Genomic DNA, 23,956 nt, shown 5'->3' on the forward strand with positions numbered 1-23,956 from the left:
CGGCAAAGCTTCTTAAGCTTTCCCCGCCATCCCAAGGGGCACAAGAAGCGGGTCTCATGTGTTAATGGGTTTGTTCCTCGTATTTACTGTTCTTGTCGGCAGGCCGGAAATTGTTACGATTGGTATTCGCCTTGCGGTTTCTATACGCTTCGACAATTTGGTTCTTCGTCATTCGGCAAATCCCTCGAATATTCTCTTGAAACATGTGGAAAATCAATATGTGTTAGATGGGTAATTAATAAACATGTGTGTTGCACTACCACAAAACACATTTTTATTAATTAATTAAAAAATAATAATAATTTTGTACCTTTTGATAATCGAAATGAAAAATACCTTCACATTCCCTTTGATACAAATTGCTGAAGCTAATAAATAGAAATATATTTATAATTACAGATCTTTTCAATAATAAATCATGTAATTTGGCAAAACGTGCAAAATCGCACAAATGGCTTGTTTTTGGCGGTAAAAGAGCCCCGCACACGTTCAGCGCGCACAATTCACTCCGTCTAGATTGGTTTAATCAAAGTTAATGGGCGATGATTAAACATTATTAATTAATGATATACACAAAGAGTACGCTCTCTCTGTACGGTCAACAATGGCACAAAATACGCATTCGCGCGCGCGCGTCTCACACAATTACACAGCATGCATTATAATTATTACAGCTCACGTTTGGAAAAGGGCAGAGAAGGGAGAAAAAGCATCTGCTGTGTTGATTTTAGGTCGATATTTTGATAGCGGATTGAAGGCTCTTAAAGACCAGGAAATTCTTTATAAGATAAATTTATAAAGACTTTTTAAAAACGAAAATTAATTGTAGTGAAAAAAGTGTCAAAGGTATTATTTTCAGTCAGTACAATTTTCTGATGCATTCCATTAAGCGCATTATTTTTAACAAAAACGGAAAAATCTGATAATAATCTAATTTTACGATTATGGTATAAAATAGTGCGTCTTTTCTACTGCAAGAAACGACTATAGATAAAGATAAAGTTTTGTCTTGACCCCAATATTACATAACATACACAAAACCAATATTCAATAATCATTATAAATAATATTGTAATATTACTACAATAATACACGTTGAATAATAAAATATTATATTTACTTTTGTCATATTTATCAAACACAAAACTACCCCTTTCGTTACACCACTGCCAAACATTCCTAAATATCGCCTTTGTTGCTTATAGATTTCGTTATGATAATAAATACTTATGAGTCACCATAATAATGATTTCCCAAATCCAGACTTCCAGTAAAAAATTGTACTGCATGCTTTTGAACGCCGTTTTTCTCATCATATTTCCAACTAAATCTACAAATTTACGACTGCAATTTAGCACTATGCAGGCGAAAAAAACCACGACCTGGTGCGACGTGAATAAACTAAGATCATTTAGTGCACATGGAGCAGTGTAGCGAGAAATTCAGCTCGTTTTGCGCCAAAAATTTCAAAGCCATTGGTGCACACTGCACTTGCGAGTAGAAATTTACCATAGGTGCGCGCTCGTGCCACACGAATGCATCCGCGGTTGTGTTTGCGTCCGGCGAACATAATAAATAACAATTGTTTCAATAATTGGGCACTTCATTTTACGGTACAGCGCACTTATCTATCCAACGCGCCGACCCCAGCACCCAACGGGTGGTCGTGGTCCTAGTGTGCGCTGCAATGCCGCTGCCGCCACCGCCACCACCGTGCTCCCATCGGCATCGAGAATCAATGTGGTGCTAGCGCGCCAGCCAGCGATGGAGCACCAAACAATTCATCGCAACACTTGCTGCAACAAAGCGTTCAGCATGCCGCAAATTAGTGCTATGGCTCGTATTAATTAATACAGATTAATTAAAATCGGCGCATGCACTATGTTTACTCACAATTTTATGTTTCTCGTTTTTTTTACAACGAAATAAATATTTCCAATCAGAAGCAATATTAAATTTATTGTTTAATTAAAAATAAATTATTATTTTTGAAAATTACAAGCATAAATGTTAATTTTTCATATAATTTTTATTTTTATAATTTATTTTTATTAATTATAGCGGCGGGTGTAGAAAAATTAAATTTTTTGTTTTATTTTAAATAAAACACATTAAATGAGGTCGGTTAGATTTTGTATGAATAGTTTCTATCCCTTGGGATAAGCCAATATTGCTTTAAGGTGTAAACAAACACCTGGTAGTATAAATAATAATATTTGTCGTGCATCAAAAGGTAGTGGATATCATGAACAACAACATACAATATTATCATTTCTAGACTGAACAGTTTCTTGAATTACTGTTAAATATTCATTTATTTTCTCTAAAAAGAATAATTTAACATAGCAAGCGTTGTATTTATTATCAAAATTATGTTTGACATTAAAAACATTCTATTCTACGAAATCGTACGAATGCACTGTCAATATTAGAATATTACAAGATGAGTAAATCCAAATCATCTGCAACAAATTCAAAAAGCCAAAGATTACTGCAAAAGTTTGAATCAATTAGCATTGTTCCAAGTTTAGATGTCTTAGAGCTTGAGGATTATGCTGAAATAGAAGTTAAATACCTTCTTGGAAATCTCCTCACCGATGAAGAACTCAAACAACTTGAATCTTTCGCGGAAAATACGTCGTTCGATGCGTCGTCAGTGGATGAAGAGAAGATTGTTCAACGTTTCAGTAAATTTTCACTGATCTCGTCTAATGTTCAAACTCGTGCCAATGCTTTGACCGATATCATTAACGAAGAGAAAATGAGAAGTAGTATGGATTCGCAGAAACGCTCAAATTCTACGAATAAATCTTTATTGCCAGTCAATAATTACAAACGCACTATTGCGGCATTCAGAAGAATCAAAAAACGTTTAGAAAATGTTAGACATTTTTGTCCTTCATTGTACTATTGTCAAAATGATATATTTACTATCTGGGGCAACATGATGCAATGCAGTAGACCGTTTTTTAAGCATAATCGTGAATTGTAAACATAATCAAATTGGTTAATATATTATGTTTTGTTAAGTTTTATGAGACATGTTTATGTCTCGTCTATATAATATTCAAATTGTGTTTGAACATTAAATTTACCAGCGCCCATATTAGTCGAATGGCTCTGCAAAACCAACTTATTATGTTTTGTAATATTCTCGTTCCGTCATTACTTCTTGCCATCGTCGGGGAAACTTTTTTACTGCTGAGCATTTCACGCTCCTTTTGAACTCGTCGAAAGTTGGCACCCGTTCCAAACTTAGTTTATAAGCCTTCGCGTTGTTAAATCCGAGCATCTCGTTCATAAGATGATTGCAAATTAACGAAAGTTGAAAAGGGCTGAAAATAATAGTGTGAGAATTTAGTTGATGTGGCACGATGCGCAGCGTTGTGTTGCGCTGCTTTTTAAGCGGCTCGTTGCGCGAACGCCGAAACTTTAAACGTCTTATCATATTATTTTGTTTAATAATTATTATAAGCGAAACTTTGTTGTTGCGCTACGAGCGAACGAGTCGAACAAGAAGCAAACGAACTAGGATTTGATGTTGAAGATGAGTCTTTGCGGAACTTCCACGGGCGCTCTTTGTTTGATGGAGAAGACGAAACGAGAGCTATCGGGACAAAACAGTTTAGTTACGACAGAGTTTTAATCCGGTAATTCGAGGCGCAACGCAAATTGCCTTCCAATGAGTTTATTATAGCAATTTACCTGCCATCTGAATTTGACTCGAGTCGCTAAAGTAACGAAAAAGTATCGTGATTGAAAATATCTTGTGCATAAATTAAAATTATGCATTACAACAAAAAATATCATTTTCCAGAAGAATCAATAACTCGCAATTATTTTCGTATTTTACATTTTAATCGTATTGATTCAGAAAATATGCAAATGATAAATTTTGTTTAATTTTAATATGCCTTGAGTTCTGGAGATAAAATCATTGTCGCAAAGGCAAAGCCAAGAAAATGAAAATAAATACATTTGTAAGTATATACAAAACACGCGTTCGATGAAGATGCTGTTAGAATTAAAGCAATAAGAAACCAAATGAAAATAACTTATTTGAATGCCGGATCCTAAAAGCTTGGTGTGCGGAGAATTAACGCGCATTTTATGATGATTTATAATATCATTTATTTTAAATTAAATTTTAAAAATTAAAAAAAACTTGAACAACAATAACAACAACAAGTTAAAATTGTTCTAACAGCAACTTCATTGTTAGAAACCTGTATATTTAAGTCAAAATATTATGACAATTGAAATTATTTTTTGGGATATTCCAATATACCTACTTAATAAAATATTTGACAAAGCTGCTTGCATTTTGTTCCAAAATGCTTTAATATTCAAAAGCTGCTTAAAATAATATAATCCCTAATCCACTTTCAGGTAATCAGTTTAATCCCTTGTTACTACTTGTCAAAGCAACTCAACCCAACATTACACATTCAATTCACTTCCCCCTCCACTACCCACCCTTTAAAATTCTGTATATAAATTTTAAAATTTGCAACCAGATTACACTCACTAATTTTCATTAGTCTTGTTTACTACATTTGTTGTCACTAAAACTTCAATAAAATGTTGCCAACTGCTCTTATGTTGGAGTTGTACGACCAAGAAATCTCCAGCGAAGGTAAGCAAACAAATATTTCTAAACTTTATTAAATTTCTAACTTTTTGTTTTCTTTTTCTGTTTTTATTAAAGATTTTGAACGTATGTTGATTGTGCCTGAAGGTAGTGATGGTACTTACGATCCTTACAAGCCAATCAAACAATTCAGTTCGTTGTCAATCGAGACATCACCTAAAAATAATGGTGGTAAAATCAATTCTGGTATTTTCGCGGATGATGATACTTATTCATCTTCGTCGTCTACAATGTCAGCTTCACCTAGAGGTGAAAATGTCTCATATTGGCAAGATCTTGAGGTTTACTCTTCATCTTCTGATGAGGAAAGTCGTCCTTTATCCAGTTTATCGTGGACATCGATGGATGAGAAGAAGACATTCTTCAAGAATAATAGTAAGCCAATACTTGGACGTTCAAGATGTAAGTAGAAAATAAAACAGATTTTCTTGTAAACATGTATACTTATTGTTGTGTTTTCTTATTGCAGCGTATGATGTCAAGGGCAAATATTGTTCGTTTTGCTTCCACAATCGAGAGAAGGAAAATGTCTACACCAGTCATGCATTGAGAGATGATGCCAACAATATCACTTGTCCAGCATTGTTTGAAGTTGTTTGCCGTTATTGCGGAGCTACTGGCACCGAAGCACACACGCCGAAATATTGTCCCAACAGGACATTTAATATGTCTTAGAATAATTGCCTAATGCTGATGATGATAATGCTGATTGCTAATGTGACTTGATATAATATTTTAATGTATATGATACGTAGATGACAATAACTAATTAACTCAATAAAACTCTTAAATTCAATTTTTGGTGATTTATTCAATCCATTCATCTTAGTATGCTGTGTGCGGTTTTAGTTTACGCTTCTATTTTGTTTCAAAGCCACCTCATTTTAATAAACATTCATAAATAAAAGAATAATTACACCGCGACTTCTTTTCGATGAAAGTTACAAATTCGACAACATGCTGCCAACTGCTCTTTTAATGGAATTGTACGATCAGCAACTTACTCGAGACGGTATGTAACAAAATCAAATCATTTTCCATTTTCCTTGAAAAGTTTAGTTTTGTATGTGAATTATATTGATTGTACAGAGTTCTATCAAATGACGGCAACAACCGATGGCGATGAATCAAAAAAGCTGATGAAAATTGAAGAAACTAAACAACTCTCCAATTTTTACCATACTGAAACACGTAATCTTCAAGAAAATATAATTCACGTTTCGTCTGTGTACACTCAAGTCACTTCCAGTGTTTCATCGTTTCCCACATCGTCGATTAATTCTTCTACAACGTACTGGCAAGATTTAGAAGTTTACACTCCAGCTTCTAATAAGCATAGTTTGAAAATAGTATCAACATGGTACTATAACATGAATTATTATTATCACTACAACCCTAGGACAAATGGGAGATACCGAAAGCAAAGATTGGAAACAATAAGTAAATTTTGTTCGTTTTGTTATAATAATCAGGAGAAGGAAAGCATGTATACTAGCCATGATCTCAGAGACAGGGCAAAAAATATTACATGTCCCGTATTATTTGATGTTGTTTGTCGTCATTGTGGTGCCACTGGGACAGAAGCACATACTCCTAAGTATTGTCCGTATAAATCTTAGATATATCATAGATATTTTAATTTTAGAGTATAAGAATATAAAAGTAAATGTAAAAATATAAAATTTTTGTTAAATCTTTTTGTTTATTTTTTTTTTTAAATATAGGAAAAAATGGAATCCATTTTGTTTTGCTCATTTTTGAGTTAACATCTTATTCCGAGAAATTAATTGTTTTGTAATTGTGACAAGCAGTTAGCATGTGTTGCATGCTTCAAAATATCATAGTCAAGAGAATCACAACCGGAATTATGAATGGCTGGTTGCGTGCGTCTTCTCGTTTCCGAATACCATGCGAATTCGAAATATTTCACATCCGCAATACAGTCACGCCTGTTCCGAGAGACGCGTATAATTAATTACATTTTTGTTGCTCTGTTATTGTACTCGACGAAACAACGGATGCGTTTCCAACACTAGCAGAAATGAATGTTTTATTACAAAAGAAATAAGCTTTATTCCAAAACAATAAATTGTAGCTTACCGCGAAAAAATAATGTATACAGGCATTTTTTCTTCTGTTACCGCAATGATAAACGTTTTCAGAAAGACGAAAACAAGTTTCAAAAGTAAGTAACATTGTTTCAATTCAATTCAATTTTTTTGCGATGCGGATTTCGAGGGGTTGCATGCCATCACCACAAGGCTTGATGCTGCTGGCGGCTGGAGCGCATTTCCGTTACCTTGCATCCGGTTACGACGCTACCAAACACACTTCCATACGACGCGCAACACCGCCAGGACCTTTTATGTTCCCCGCCACGACCGTGCGCCTCCTTCGCGCCGCATCAATCCTATTCTTGCATGCTTTTCATTCAATAAACGTCGCAGGTTTATGTTTCTGCAACAAGCACGCTAGATTATTACACGAAATATATTTTACGTGTGCATCTTTTCTATCTTCGTGTGTCGGGCTTCGCCTAGAGTTATAAATCTTCATATTTATATAGAAACTACTTTCGCTGAAGATGTGAACGATAAATATTTCGCTATGAAATATTTCGTTAACTAAACTTTTATTGATTCTTCAGATATAAAGTGAAAATTTAATATTTTTCGGTTTAAATTTGTTTTATAATTGGAAAAATTGACCTGGTAACACAAACTTTGCTGAATTGCGTGTGTGGACGAGATAAATTGGTCGCAAATCATTCGTGAACCGTGACTTTAAACTATTCCATCGATTTTTGTTCAATCATTGACCGATTCTATTTTTGTTCGGCTTCGGCTAACCGTAACACACAATAACAGCAAATTGGCGGTTAAACAACTGATTACGAGAATGATTCATCAGTGTGTCGAACCCACTGCCCTTTCCGGCGGGCCTTTTTCAATGCGCTCGCTTTACACTTACACCCGCCATCATCCGGTCACACAACCAGAAGCTGCGTCCAGACATCGTTTAACAATGGATGCCAAAAGAACGCTTTCCTTCTCGTCTCGTAGTTTTTTTTCCGGCACGGTCATCGCGTTCTGTCTATTCTCAACGCCACTCATTTGCTTCTTTTTCCGCTTTCTGCAGTATACCATTGTACGGCCACAATGCACAATGGCCGCAAAGCACACGGCAAGAAAAACGAAGCAAAAGAAAACAACGTGTGCTCGTGATGTTTCCTTGGTTTTGAAAAATCATCAACGCTTCTTTTTACCAACAATACCTAATGATCTACAACCCTCAGTTCCACGTTTTCGGAAAACAATGCCCCGTGGGAGCTCGCAACGACCGAAGTACAACGAGTTTCTAATCTCCACTGCGCCGCGGCTTCCGCGCGATGATATTTTTAATGACGCCGAACACAGAAGGAAGAGAAAGTGAAAAAGAAGGCTGTGGCTGTAGTAGGGAAACCGGCAGGCGGAAATCATGGGCGAGCAGAGGGCGAAAAAAAACCCAATGAGCAATCTGATAACAAGTTTCCGGTTGGCGCTCGTAAAGGATTATAGAGAGCAATAATTTACTTCTGGTTCTTTAAGAATTTATAGTGTGCAGGCGCGAGCCGCAACCCTCACGCCGATAACAACGACGACGCGGGCAGGATAGGCCGAAGACGAGCAGCCTGTACTCATCGCCTGAAAGCGAATTGAAGCCATTATACTTTCAACGGAAGTGGATATTGTATATTACATGAATTTCTGCACGCAGAAACGCTTGTATCATGTACAGGGAGTAACTAGACGCCGGGGAATGCAGGAAATCATAATCCCGTGTAATTTCCAGCTTAAAACGATTCCGTTGTATACTAATTTAATTTTAATTAACGTAATTTTATTATTAATGAATTATGATGGTAAAACCTTACGCATCCTGCTGCCACAACACATCTTCACAATGTTGATTGAACAAACTGCTAATTTTGCATGTTTCAGGTATAATTTTGTTATTTATTCGACTGGATTAAAGTTGTGGTTATCTAAAACGTGTTGATGTTAAATGATGCAAATTAATTAATATGGCGGGGTATTTGTTTGCTTTAAAGATAGCGCATGTGTAGGCGCTGGTAACCAGTGCAAAGGTGGGCGGACATGAAGTAACATAACAATGGGTTTTAATTCATCGTGTGTGCTGAATATTAAATAGCGTGTGGGCGGTAATCGCACGTAAACGTGATTAATATTTAAGGCAAGGTGTCCGCAGATTGCTCAAATATTATGTCCGAATTACCGCGCGGCCATAACATTCCTTAATTAACGTCCAGTGCACCATGTTTAATCGCTTGGGAGCGAATGTAAGCAAATCAACCCTTGATTTAAGCTTTCCCAAAATAATAATATAGTGAAATGTTTAACATATGAATGGACAACTTAAAAATATTGCTTTTTGATTAATTTAAATATTTTTAATTTGTTTTTATTATAATTTTAAGGATTAACGTGTATATTAGTATAATAAGTAGCAACCCGTGTCTAAAGCTCGTGACTTAAATACTTTAGTCACAGTTTTGTCCGTCCGTGTTTAAAATACCATTTACTATACCATTTTTATGTCTCAAAACCATGAAAAACAGGCGTTTTAAAGGTGAAAATAGAAAAAAATATAAAAACATGAAATATTTGAGCCTTTAAAAGCAAAACATAGTATGAATTATTATAATCTGATTTAGTCAATAATTAATATGGTATAATGGTGACATTTTTGTATGCCAGGCAGAAAATTGTGTTTTCACGTTCACTTGTCGTTTTCATAATCATATAATAATGCATTCATATTTAATTATGTTGTGGGTGTTAATGCGTCGGTATTCCAATTTCGCGTCTCATTTCATTTTCGTACGATTTAACATTTTATCTGGTGTCTCGTGCATGTCGCACGATGCGATTGGAGTAAACGTTCGCGCCGCTCCCACACCACCGCCACCAGCACTACGACGCGGCGCTACGTGACTGCTTTCCTTACTATCGTGCGGCATGAAATTATATTTCGTTTAAAATACAATTTTGTCGGCTTTAGTTGCATTATTAACCTCTACCACCAGCATAAGATAAGGAAACAAACAAAAGATAATTTTGTTTTCTTTTAATAAACCGAGAATTTACTGTAAATATTCTGCGAATAAATAAATTGAAGATTCAATGATTTAAAAATAAATCTATTGATACAATCAGTACATACAAATCAAAGTAGATCTAAAGTAAAGTTTAATAGTCGCTATTCACGCATTAAACCAATTCAATCTTCAAAATATTTTTTTTATTTTCTTTGCCACTCAAAAACAGACAAACATTTTGTTCTATTTTTATTCGAAGACTTTTCCTATCTTGGGCTGAACGTGGTCGTTTATAAAAAGGAGAAATCGAAAGTATAGTACTCCGGAATGTTTCTCGTGTCGGTGTTATTTGCTCAGATATCGTGATCTAGCCACCGACGATATGATACCGCATTGAAAATTGAACATTGTCTTATCCTACCTTTGGCGCTGCACCGCCCGTCCGCCATGCTGCAAATAACGATTCGTATTTTATAGTCGCGTGCGGCACGTCGTTCCTGCATTTCGGCCGTCGCTCACGGCACTCGGACGGCGGCGGTGGCGGTGGCGGTTGAGGCAGCGAATCGAAGCAGGAACGGTGCGAACCAAAACCGCGTATTGATAGACTGTACCAGTGCTAGCGCAAACTACATCACGACATCAACACACTTCTAATTCACACGCGTTTGATCATGCATTCTTATACTGACTGTTTCAAATCAAACAATTTTTATTAATTAAGTATTAATAATTTGAATTAAAATTGTAGAAATCAGGTTGTATTAATCATAACTTACATTTTTCATTGAAGAAACTTTAAAATAGCTCGAAATATTTTGTTTAGAAATTTAAACAACGTTTTAGACAACTTGTATCTTCATTAGGGGCCGGAAGATAATGATTAGAGCAAGACAAACATATACACAAATAGTTAAATGATTTTCTGATTACTGTGATTAGAAATGATTAGGTTAAATTGCATTTTTTGTAAAAAAACATTTTTTTATTTTTTAAACTTGGTTAAAAAATATAAGAAGTTTAATTTCAACTAATTCCTAAGTTGACTTAAAGTATAAAAGCAAAGTGCATAGTAAATTTATTAAATTTCCCAAACTCAATGAAACGCTCAAAATTAATTACCACATTATTTCATTGTGGATTTGCGTTTTAGTTCGGCTGAGCCGAGTGTTGAGTTTGAATTATTCCCGGCTAACCGAACGGCGCGGAATCGCTTCCCCACTTTTTATGCCCGCATGCAACTGAAGCCCCGGGAAGATATTCCGCTGCCTGCAGGCGCACTCAACGCGGAGTGTTTGAATGTTATCGGGCGAATGCAATTTCTGAAGCGTAGATTAACCATAGGTACGGCCCATTCATGCATTACAATATTCCTTTTTCAGTTACTATTTACCTGCGCTATCTCCGGCCGACACGAAGAAAACCCCCGACCGCCCAGCACCCGGAATATTTGTATTCCGTGCGTTTGGACGAGATTGAAACGTTGAAACTGCGGAAGCTGTAATACTCGTCTGTATAGAGAAAGACCAAAGATTCAACAGCCGAGACGATTGTGGTGGTAGTTGTAGTAGTGCTGCTTCTGCTTCACTCAGCCAGGTAACGAAACGCATCCTTTTCGAAATACTTAATTAATTTAAATCTTCAAGCATAAGTCCGGAAATACCTGCCTGGGTTGTGCGGGAGCTGTTGAAATAGACGCAAGACGTGAATGAGTTTGGTAATGTGAGTAACTGGCGCCCTGTTTTTGATTAACCCACGCTGACTGAAGAAGGGATATGCAAGAGGGTGTAGTTGCAGGCGCTAGTTTTATAGGTACACATTGATTATGAGCATCACGTAACTGTTGGCTCATAACCGGGCTCGCAGGTCGTCTGCTTCGTCACTAAGTAGTGGGATTCAAAGCGCGCGCGTGGAAAGGCTCAAGATACGAGCGGAGAAAATGCTACTAAGTTTCAGTGCGGGAATGTTGATTACTGGAGCAAATCGAAGTAATTTGCATTTACATTTGCGCTTTACACCGCTTGCAAGTTGTTTCATCTTGTGCAGGGATCAACTCGCATAAAAACACCAACTTTCAAACATCAACGTTGAACTGCATCTAGGTTATGTTGCACAAAGCTATCTTAACTTTTAGTAGAGTATTTTAAACTTTTCTCTAATTTCAAGATAAGTTTACTTGGTTTAAAATGGTAATGCTTTCTTAGATTAATAATAATTGTGATTTCTAATCAATATTAAGTTTATATCTTCATGTTGAAGCTATAAACACTTATCCAACTAATGCCCTGCTTAAATTCTGCCATCCATTTGGGAATTTGGCTTGATATTCCAACCATGGTGGCGCGTACGGTGCGCACGAGTTGGCCTCATTCGCCGGGACACAGGGTGGTCGGAAGGTGGCAGCTTGGTTGGTAACTGCCGTTGTCTTGTTGCCCGAACTCCTTCACGCCAATATACACGCACCCATTAATGTGTACATATTTTACATAATTATACAGACCCACGTGGGGCGCATGTACGAGCAGGTACACATAACTAGTTTTCGAACAGTGTCGACGTGATGCTGAACAGGATTAAAGGGTTTTGATAGTTACTATCAACTGACTGGTGAGTAGGTATATATTTAATCCTGCTGATTATCGTCAAGTTTGTAAAATCAATTGATTTTATGGCTGAAATTTGTTTGCAAAAGTGTGTAGGTGAATTGCGACCGCGAGGCCTAGATTTCCAAAGTGCAAAACGTTGGAAATCCCCAAGCGAGTGCAAACTTTTACGTTCGATCGGCGGAAAATGTTCGGCGTGCAGTTTGTAGAAGGGAAGCGTCGTATTAGGAGCGCGAAGCTGACACACCGAGGCAAACGCTTTCGCCTGCCGCGCGACGACCTGCCGCCTACTAAATATTCCTGCGACGGAGCATTGACGGATGCGATGCAGGCTGCGTAGATCTGATTATGTAACACAATCCAAACTAGACGCCCGTACATTATTCAAACGTCCCGGGCGTCCTGCGCCCTTTCGTTAGCTGAGTTGCTACCAGATCAACCCACGAGTATTTGGCGGTGTGTTTGAACTGATGTTGCAGAGCAACCGCCAGTGATACGTGGATTTTCCACCTGAGCCTCAGCATTCGCACACTTCGGTGCTCATCTCGAAAAAACGCACATTGAAATTGGCAATTTTCCGCTGGGAGATTACAGATTGCTGACGAGTTTCAAATCGTGTACGAATTTAAATAATTTGTACAATTTGTACAACTTCTAATTAATTGTAAAGCATTGATTTCTTGTATCATCTTTTTTAAAAATGGTATGCAACACACAATACACCAAAACCCCATAAATTTTTGTAGTTAAATTTGACAGCAGACAGAATCAAAGTTAATTTGCTTTAGTTAATAATAACAACGTAAATATTAATGAATAGCATTAACGACACCCTAATATGTGTAAACTGGGAGCCATTGAGAACTTAATGTGAACCGCATGTCCTGGGACTCCTTCGTCAAGATGAACTGCTCAAACGTTGGTAAGACACTACCTAACCTAAAATTATATTTTAATGTACTACGTTGCTTCGTCAAACTACTAAAACCAAAATTTGTAGTTTGTTGGTAAACATTTCCTTTATTTACCTCCTATTTTATTTTTTTTATCGCGCGAAACATAAATAGAATAAAATATATGAAAATTTATAGGCACACACGGCTCAAAATGAATGCCCATTCTTTCTGCGTCCTTTTCTGTCACGCGGACGGACGCACGAATAGATTATATTGGTGTTGTGTGATGCGGCGGCCCATTTTGTCGCCGACCGACGTCGATAGTTATAAATAACACGCTCAAATTGAATGGCCGACGCATTTATATGTCATTGTTTGTCTAAATGTATAATAGCAAAAGTTTTGCATAAAATCGATTCAATTTTGTGTCCGGCACGTGGGATATTTCGTCTCTGTCATCGTATATTTCCGGCATGAAATTCGCAGTTGAATTAAAATGTTCGGGGACCGGCCCCGCATGGCCCTCCTGGAAAAACTATTACCTGCCGATTTGAATAATTCCGACATTAATGCCATTATTTATATAGTACTCGGCAATTAGGTGCGAATGTTTGTGATTGCAATCAACGCTATTAAATGTCGTATTTACGAGAGGGAAAATAACCGAGGAGACCGAAACGCACTGCATACAGAATTCAATTCAATTAAAATTGAAACGTTTGCAAAAATATATTTGTTTGCTTGGTCATGCGAAAGCATTGGTGTTTATTTTCTCAGTGCAGTCAATATTTCAGCGTATTCCGAGCTTGAATTCATTGTTTGTTTGTTTGTTCAACTTCTGCTTCTTCGCCTTGTTTGTTATATTTTACTCGTCATCGTTAATTAATGTGTCTCAAACGTAAGTAAAACTTGTTTACAGTAATTAGTACGTAGCTATTTTTGAACGGTTTTACTGACAGATTAATCTATGCGAAAATATCGATAAATTTTCTTTAGTTTTGTGAAATAATAAGAAAAGTTTAATGTAATTTCCGTTAGGTGGATACAATCAATAAATATGTGATTATTTAATCATTTAGGTTATGTTATGGCTGCAAGATGACTGCAATAACGGCACCTCTGTAACAATCTAAAATTTAAGTAGGTACAGACACTGCAATCAGGCAATGATGGAGCAATAGAGGGTTGTGCCCTATACGTGCATACCTTAGTTCACCTTAGTCGTAGTCCCTGCTTCAGTTTAAAGGATTAATTAAGCCTTCCAATCGCAAATTGTGATGTATACAATGTGTTCACAAAAATTACACCAAAAAACAAATCAAATAAATCAAGTAATTAGAAATTTATTAAAAAAAATTCTAAATTTTTAAAAATATTATTTGTTTAAAAAAATATTAATATTAAATGAATTATTAATTAATCTGATAGGGCTTGAACATATTGTACATATGGTAATAGGCATTGTTCATAGTATGCCTGTGAAAACGCAAAATTTAGCCTGATCTATTGTTTAACATAAATTCTGCTGCAAGGGTTTAACTACGGGACTACAGGTTACCCTTGCCAGACATCCCTTCTTGGTTAGGCCACACTCGGATGCGAATATTAAGGGAAATTGTTTCGATTCCGCGCTCCGCGACTACGCAAATACTTCCCGATTGTTTTGTGTCTTATTGTCGATTTTCTTCGCAATGCGTTGTTTCAAAGATGTAAGGAAGAAAGAAAAGTTTCAAAGATGAACTAAGAACATTTTACAACGAAAAGTTTTCTTAAAGTAACTTTTTTTCAAAGTATTAATTAAAAGTAACCTAACTTTATAAAATCACGATCAGTTCATTTGTGTAGTAAACTTTTAAATAATCTTTCCTTTTTAATATTTTAGTACGTTGTACTTATTTACACTTTTCACAATTTATTGATATATTCATTACAGAAAAACGATGAAGTGTTGATGTTTTAATTAAAAATAAAATGTTATTTTATTGAATACGTCTGGAAATATTAAACTGCATCCAATTATACACTCGAAATTGATTGCTATACAAAAATGAAAATTTAAAACCGTTTTAAATTGTTTTACTATTAAACAATATATGAACAATCAATTGTTATGAAATATTTCACTACATTTTAGTGAATATTTAATTACAATAATATTTATAGTTATTTCATACAAAATTTATTAAATAATTTTAAATATTTAATCATTTAGATGAAATAAGTTTCCGTTGTGTTGAATTTTGACCAGATTGTATTTTTACTGCTTCCATTTTTCTACACCTCGAAGGAAGTAATTTACGATCGAATGTTTGTAACAAATTTTCGGAATTATTTCCATGACGTGCTAATAAATTCTTAAATCGTCAGTGCAATACAAAAAATAACAAATAATATTCTAACATTGTTTGTGTTTTACTTTGTCATGAATAATTTATATCAGTTAAAAATATACTTTGACTGGATTAATATTAAATAGTTTTCAGTCACATCCATAAAGTTTTAGAGAACAAAGAGGTACAAATTGAAAAAAAAAAAATCAATTAAAATGTTAGCCGAGCGTAAACCTTTATATTGGCAATTTAATCGCGCCGCGACACATTCAGTGCACCGCCATAAGTCTCCGCCGCCCCTTCGGTTCGGTCGGCGTTAGCATTAATGCTCGAGCCGAATAGTAGACCGATAGTGTTGGTGGCGGGCGCATTATGTCGCACTTTGATTATTTTAATTAAAACCGAATGTGAGGAATTCGACGTTCGTTCCGCGTCGTTCTTTGTGGTCCTAATTTCGGCATTGCGCGTCGAAGAGCCTCGAGCAAGATCAAAGCCGACTTAATTACACCGTGGACAAGTTTTCTCTGTCGCCTATCTGCTTCATCCCGTTGCGATGTGCTCGATGCGACTGATACAACGTTCGCTTTGGTTTATTTGTCGGCGGGGATGCGCCAAAAACAATACGAAAATTTGATTTGGTTCATTATGCGCACACTACTGATGGATGTGCTCTTTGTGTGATTGGTATACTGTATCAGCACAAAACTCAAACATTAAATTATTATAAATTATTTTTAATATTATCTATTGATTTTCTATTAGTTAGCAACAAGCATCGGTGGTTCAGTGGTAGAATGCTCGCCTGCCACGCGGGCGAGACTCGTTCGAACCCTCAAGTGGTACGGACGTGTTTAAGAGCAGCGAGTGCGCGCCCAAGTGTGAAAATAAAAGCCAAAAGTGAAAAAACCTTAACGAAAAAGTGTAGCCTTCGGCTGGCAAGCCAAACCATGGCAATTCCCAACCAACGGCTCCTGAAAGTCGCTAGGGATGCTATAGAAGAGGATGATATCGCCTCAAAGAGACTGAAATCGAGCAACGAAATCGCCTCGTCATCCGAGAACTCGAGTAGGAACAATGCTAAATTACTCAACGAATTACTACCACCAAGACAGGTAGTAACGGTTAGCACAAGAAATCGTTATGATGCGCTAGCTGCAGACATCCAACATGAAGAGAAAAATTCTGATAATGATCAGGAAATGGAGGAACCAGAAGTACTGGAAAATCCTAGAAAAATAACCAAAGCTCCGATTAAGCCAAAACCGCTTGTTGTGCACACCAGACCCACGTCCACAACAAGATTTGAAACCTTTATTGAAAAATTAGTTGGTGCTGGAAATTTCCGAGTGAAATACACACCTAGCAGAACAACTATTCAATGCAAAACCAAGGAACAAACAAAACAATTGAGAGACCAGTTCAATGCATCGAACACAGAGTACCACACATATACATCTCCTGAAGATCGAAAATTTGCTAAAATAATTTACAATTTCTATACGGAGAAAAATGAGGAAGAAATTTTAGCCCTAATTAATACAGATGACCTGGATGCCTCCAAAGTCAGCAAATTAAGAAACACCAAGGAGCCAGTCTATTTAGTATTATTTAATAGGCACTACACACTCGGAGATCTAAGGAAGCATCATCCAGTTGTTGGTAGTACAGCAGTGAGGTGGGCCCAGTACTCCAATAAAAGGGAAATGGCGCAATGCAAAAGGTGCCAGGAATGGGGACATTCCACGTCAAATTGCAATGCGGCGTATAGATGCCTCAAATGTGCTGAGTGTCATCCTACATACGAGTGCCAAAGACCGCGGACTATAGCTGCCACATGTGCAAACTGTGGAGAAGGCCACCCCGCAAACTCAAAAGATTGTGCAGCGTACTTACAAGCACTTGAAAAACGCCGCAAGAAAACGAAAAAAGACCACCCTCAACATGTGCGACGAGAAGCCTACACAGCACGCAATGAAGACTTTCCAATACTACCTGAAGCTAGGAGGACAGCAGCATCGGCTCTCCCTAAGCAACAAACAAGGACACATGCCTGGCAAGGCCCACAAGTGCCTCTACCGCAAACACAAACCAGGCAAGAAACCAACACCAGAGCCGACGAATTCGGCGAATTAATGGCCGAACTCGACAAACTTCACTCTATGATTGACGTAAGTAAAATGCTAAGGCAGATCAAAGAACTAAATGTAAAACTATCAAACGCTAAAACCGAAAATGAAAAACGCTACATATTTATGACTTTCAACCCGAATGGAGATAAATAATTTAAAAATGTTTTTATGGAATGCTAATGGGCTAATAGCCAAAACTGGAGAAGTCGGAATATTTCTCGAAAAATACAATGTCGACATACTAGCCATCAATGAAACAAAATTATCCCCAGACAAAATACTTAAGATAAAAACTACGACATCATAAGAAAAGATCGCGATAATTTTGGGGAGGAGTAGCGTTCCTAGTCAAAAATAATATACAAGTATTACAACTGAATGATAAGAAACTAAGCCATTTAGAGCTATTGCAAATTAAAATTAATTCTCAACTCACGGTCACCACTTGGTACAATCCCCCTGACTGCAAAATTAAAACTCTTGACTTAGACACAATATTCAAACAGTCAGGCAAACATATTCTATTAGGCGACTTAAATTCAAAAAATGCATTCTGGAGTAAAAGTGCCCCAAATACAAATGGCAACATCCTTTACAATTATATGAACCAACACAACGTTACAATAATCTACCCAGATGATCCCACCAACTACCCAAATAACGGCAATAACCCATCTACAGTAGATATTGCTATTGCAAAAAATTTATCAGGTGAAGCAATGGTTCTGCATGAACTTTGCTCCGATCATTTACCAGTCCGTTTTAATTTGCATAACATCACATACCCACAAGAATCAAATAGAACCCGTTTAGACTACAAAAATGCTAACTGGGATTTATTCAGGGCAAACCTCAATAGTAACATTAAAATTCCGAACCAAATGTGCACAACTGAGAATATAGATCAGCAAATAGAGATACTAGTGAAAACTATAAAAGAAGCCATGCAGAAATCCATCAATAAAAATAAACAAAGCAAAAATAAAAACAGATTCCTGCCGACATATTAATTAAAATTAACCACCGAAACGCGCTTCGCAGATTATATAAAAAACAGGGACCAGGCTCTACTACTAAAGTGGCAAACATTAAATCAACAAATAAAAGCTGATATTAAATATAACAAAACAAAGTATGGGAAAGTAAACTGCAACAAATCACACCAAATCATAATTCTATATGGCATGTTGTAAAATCCCTGAAACCCAACGCACAAAATAATTTAGCTCCGTTAAAACTGCAAACGGCAGTTACGAATTTAATAATGCAAATAAAGCCAATATCCTTGCAAATCATTTTGCGAAATTAAGCTCTCACAACGGACAACCACTTACTCGGAAACAAATTGAAGTCGAGAATAAAGTTAGGGACTTCTTATCAAAAAGTGAAACTATAAATAACAAACTATTCATTAAACCAAAAGAAATAAAAGCCATAATTAAAACCCTACCACCTAAAAAGCCCCTGGCCCTGACCAAATACAAAATATTATATTAAAAAATCTGAGCCAAAAGTGCATAGTATTTATCACTGAAATCATTAATTCTTGCATTAGACTAAACTACTTTCGCACGGCTTGAAAAAGCGCCATAATCCTTCCAATCTTAAAGCCAAACAAGTCAACACATGATCCAAGTAGCTATAGGCCGATAAGCCTACTAAACACCCTAGGCAAAGTAGCTGAAAAAGCTATTCTACAAAAACTAAACGCAGAAATTGAAAACAAACAAATATTAATTAATGAGCAATTTGGATTCAGAGAAAGACATTCCACTATCCAGCAAGTGGTAAGGGTCATTAACGACATAAAAGAATCTTGGAACGAAGGAAAAATAACCCACATGGCTCTGCTTGACATTGAGAAAGCGTTTGACACCGTCTGGGTGCCTGGGCTCATATACAAGCTTATTCACATGAATATTCATCCCCAGCTAATCAAGCTACTACACAGCTACCTAACAAATAGATCACTAAAAGTAAAAATTGGATGCAGTATCTCAAAACCAATGAAAATAGAGGCAGGTGTCCCGCAAGGATCTGTCTTGGGACCTAAACTTTATCTTTTGTTCATGAATGATATACCCAAAACACCCAGTACGAAAATAGCATTGTTTGCGGATGACACCATTATTTACTCACAATCAGATAATGAAATTGTAGGGAGGCAAAAAGTCCAAAATCATCTCCTCGCCCTTGAGAAATACTATGAAAAATGGAAAATCAAAGCTAATCCTTTAAAATCTGAATTTATAACTGTAACCAAGAAACGTAAACTAAAATTCCGTCACAAAAATCTAACGCTTAACAATGAAAAAATAAATGAAAAAGATGAAGTCAAATATCTTGGAATTCATATAGACCAAAAACTCATATTTAAAAAACACATTACAAACTCATTGACTAAAGCAAACGCTGCACTATCGCAAATATATTCGCTAATGGCCAGAAATAGTGGTCTCAATGTTAAAACAAACTATTATTCTATAAAGCCACACTAAGACCAATCCTAGCCTATGGAGCTCCCATATGGGCAGGTATCTCAAAACCCATATCACAAGACTGTTACAATATGAAAATAAATGTTTAAGACTGGCCGTAAATGCGGATAGATATCGAAGAAATGTAGAAATCAGAAATGAAACGGAGATAATCAATGTAACTGACTTTATTCAGGACTTGAGTGAGAAATTCTATACCAAAACGACACTACATAAAACCCGCTGATTAAGAATATCACGAAGAGAAGAAGAACTGATAACATAACGAATAAATATAAATACACATATGAACACCTACCAATCTTCTCACAGACTTGGTAACTCCACATGTAATAGATATAAGTAGGTTTTATCATGCTCGCCTTTCCTACAGAAGTGAATAACTTAAGTACTTACCTGATAAGAATAGTTAAAATAAACCCCATATGGATACATAATATAGAAAGTGTATGTTAAACTGTTTGTGTTAGGTTAACAATAGGCAACAAACTATGTAACCAGAATTGTATTACTGTATATAAGCATAACATGTTTTTGCATAAAAAATTCTATTTTTACACCGTGTATGTATATATATATTGTTACTAGGAACTTGTAAATAAAGAGTTTATTAATCTAAATCCACGCGGGCGGCCCGGGTTCGATTCCCGGCCGATGCATATTACATTTTGTAATTTTATTTCACATCCATAACCAGGATTTGTATTACAAGTACTTTATCCCTTTAAAATTATGCAGACATTCTTAATTAGCATATAAAAATGCTTACACAATCTAACTGTCACTTTAAATATGATATTTAAACGCGAGAAGTTGTAGCGAAAGACTCGACAAAACAAAACTATGAAAACGCACAAAAAGCATACCCGTGGCGGCGGCACGAGCGGCGGCGAACAATGCGAACGTTTACCATTGTTGCAAGTGAGACATACGGACGGATTAAAATTTAAGCTTTACGGGAAATAATGTAGAAGTAGGAGCCCCGGTTTTTATTACCTCCGAGAAGAGTATATTCCTTATTGCCGGCTCTTGGGACTTGTTATATCGATACCCACCGCTGAACGCGTAGCCCAAGAATTATAACTAGCCGAATATGTTTTATAATCTGTGTGCTCGTGGGATTTATTCATAACGCGGTGGGGATTTTCTTTTCGCTGCCTCCAACTTTCGTGTGATACCCAAGGGGATGACTTATTGCTGTTTTACGAATACGTTGGATTTAATATGTTTCTTGTGTATGTATTTATTTATTACTTTATTGACATATTTCGCCATAAAAATTGGTATATTACGCTGTATTTTGGGTTGCATAGCATACATGACATGCGCGGTGAGTCAAACTTCGTGCAAACTTGCTTCCATGCATTTATAACCTTACATTTTCAAATAGTGCGCCAACGAAGTTCAAAGTTTTAAAATGCAAAAAATTAAATGTGAAAATAGAGTGAAAGTAGATAAAATAGCGTAAGTATTGCGTCGCTAAACTTTATTAGAGACTCGATTCAAACGTTCACTGCGCCTGCGTTTAATAAATCTCATCACCATAATTCTGCATAGCGTATATGATTCTTAATATACTATTGCGTATATTGGCAATTTACTTCGTCGTTCGACGCGCTGCATTCCATTGTTATCAGACTTGTTTTGCACAGTTGAGATGTTATTGAAGCGACCTTATCGCCGATTATTCTTAGTCGCGCAACAGAACGCGATGCACGCTTTTGCGTGAAGCGTAACGTGCCCTCAATAATTTTATATAATCATACGTTTTTCATTTATAAAAGACTAATTAGCATATGTGTTGTGTGCAGTACACCTCAGAACAGATTTTTACGCTGGTAACGTATACTTGTTCATCATTTTAATCGCGTTAAATTCTTTGGCACATATTTCTCCGTATAAAGCATACTACCTTGTGAATTGTGTATGATACATACTCATAAATCTTAAGACAAACTATCAGCATCTCGGTAAGATGCTAACCAAAAGTGCCCGAAACGTCTCTATGCAGGAAAGGTCGCTGCTGCAAGAAGCGACCGCCGACGCGTCTCCTGCCTGCCGGCTCATGCGGCAAAAGCAAATTTTGGTACGGAATGTGCATGTCGCGGGGCGGTCGGGGGGCAAAGGTGTACTTCACACACAAAGCCACGGTTGGCATCAAAAGGCCTATGAGCCTGTGTGAGTGTAAGACTTGAGATTGTGCGCGAGTGCTACGTTGGTTTGTTTACTACATTCCGTAGTAGATAAATATGGGCCCGAGACGTTGAAGCAACAGCATAACACCGTCGCAGGTATAGTATAGATGAACTCTTGATGTAAACAATCACAAGCTGAATTTTACATGTAAAAAACAAAACAAAACACAAAATAATTCAAGATATCTCGTTCGCGCATTCGATATTTATGCAAGGCAAGGTGAAACTGAACACATAGATTATAGTAGAACACATAAAATGCGTCAAACACCAACTACAAGGTCGCGATAGGAAGCCACGGACGTTTGATATTCTGTAGATGTGGGGTCGTTCTTATACATTATTGAATATAAACTGAAAGGCCATTGCCAAAACAGTGTCTGCACGCGTGTACGACAAGCGGAAAGGTTGGCATAAAGGCACTGCGACGATTTTAAGGGCGCAAGTATACAGGGTTTGAATTTTGAACGGATGAAACATTCAGGCGAAAGAAACGTGGAAATGTGGCACACGCATAATATTAGTATTGTCACAAATATTACATTACATATTTAGAGTGGAAAACATTGATTTACACTCACAAGCAACAGTATTCAAGTATTTTTCACACCTCGATGTGGGAAACGTGAAATGCATTGTTTTCAATGCTAATGCATTATATAGAAAACTACATTTTCGAATGAGGATGCAGGTAAATCGGATTAAGTTCTTAAAACTTTCCTCAAAGTGGATTTTTTTGAAGAACACTTAAATTCTTTCTAAATCATGATTGTATAGTTGTGAAACATTTGCGCTTCATAGACACAAACGATAATGCTGTTTACTAACGTATTTTCTGTCCAATTTCATTCAAGTTTGTTGATTCGCTCATTGTGCGCCCTTTCAATCTGTATTCATTTCTTTAATTCGTTTTGTTTGCACGTGCACGCTGCCATCGCGATTGTCCGTAGCGCATCGGACGCAAAAGTGTTGGAAAACTTTTGTTATAACAAACCATTATCTAATTACCGAGGACAATGCGCAGCAAAAAGAACATCAAACGAGAACAAAGTTCCATTACGCCGAGGCATTCTGCAGTGCAGCGGCGCTGATACGAAAAACGGACGCCACAAAAGCGCGCCCCGGCGTACTCCACTATTCGTGCGATCTTGCGCATTTCCTGCATCGAAATACGCACGCAACTCGCGCACCAACAAACTTAAGCGGCGAGTGCATCCGTCGAGAGTGCGAGAATGGACGGGTCGCCGAGAAATAAACAACGGCGCGCCGAGCAATACAAAATAAATAACAACGAAACAAAAAAGACAACAAGGCGCAAATCGAAAAGAGCCCCAGTGAAATTGTTAGGTGTGGCACTTGTGAGGGCAGGTGATAAAAGATAAGCATGAAACAATGAGCACTTGTAATTGTAAAAGAATGTTGAATAGCGTTTATTGAATAAGGCGTCTCTTAATCTGCGTCTGCTGCGCTCTGCTTGTACTTAGCTACTGCACCGGGCGCACGCAGTGCGCCGGTGTTGCGCGGGAAAAATAATGTAATGTATGTTGTGTTGTTGGTTG

The 23,956-nt window shown here is 36.9% G+C and overlaps 1 protein-coding gene and 2 long non-coding RNA genes across 5 annotated transcripts in view; 2 read left to right on the plus strand and 1 right to left on the minus strand.

The window, feature by feature from the left end:
• Window positions 1–4,677: 4,677 nt before the first annotated feature.
• Window positions 4,678–5,419, minus strand: LOC135793863 (uncharacterized). Of its 2 annotated transcripts, XR_010548735.1 has the most exons (3): window positions 5,096–5,419; window positions 4,860–5,037; window positions 4,678–4,807 (listed from the first exon to the last, which is right to left on the minus strand). It is a non-coding gene; the product is annotated as an uncharacterized lncRNA (long non-coding RNA). The 2 variants fall into 2 exon arrangements; XR_010548734.1 differs by having other exon boundaries at window positions 4,860–5,419.
• A 128-nt stretch (window positions 5,420–5,547) lies between these two features.
• Window positions 5,548–6,344, plus strand: LOC135793864 (uncharacterized). Its single transcript, XR_010548736.1, has 2 exons — window positions 5,548–5,663; window positions 5,741–6,344. It is a non-coding gene; the product is annotated as an uncharacterized lncRNA (long non-coding RNA).
• A 6,798-nt stretch (window positions 6,345–13,142) lies between these two features.
• The window catches only part of LOC135794826 (chaoptin-like), a 122,575-nt gene continuing 111,761 nt past the window's right edge, over window positions 13,143–23,956 (plus strand). Inside the window, exon 1 of one of the 2 annotated variants that reach the window (XM_065306264.1) lies at window positions 13,143–13,271. The gene's annotated coding sequence lies outside the window, so the exon portion shown is untranslated. Of the gene's footprint in view, window positions 13,272–21,909; window positions 22,494–23,956 lie in introns of those variants that run through there. The other variant, XM_065306262.1, reaches the window with a different exon arrangement.

This window comes from Atheta coriaria, unplaced genomic scaffold, assembly GCF_025399875.1.
Source record: "Atheta coriaria isolate IRGN ID8LTWV9N9 unplaced genomic scaffold, Caltech_Dcor_3.1 hic_scaffold_6_pilon, whole genome shotgun sequence".
In the NCBI taxonomy this organism is placed as follows: Eukaryota; Metazoa; Arthropoda; class Insecta; order Coleoptera; family Staphylinidae; genus Dalotia; species Dalotia coriaria.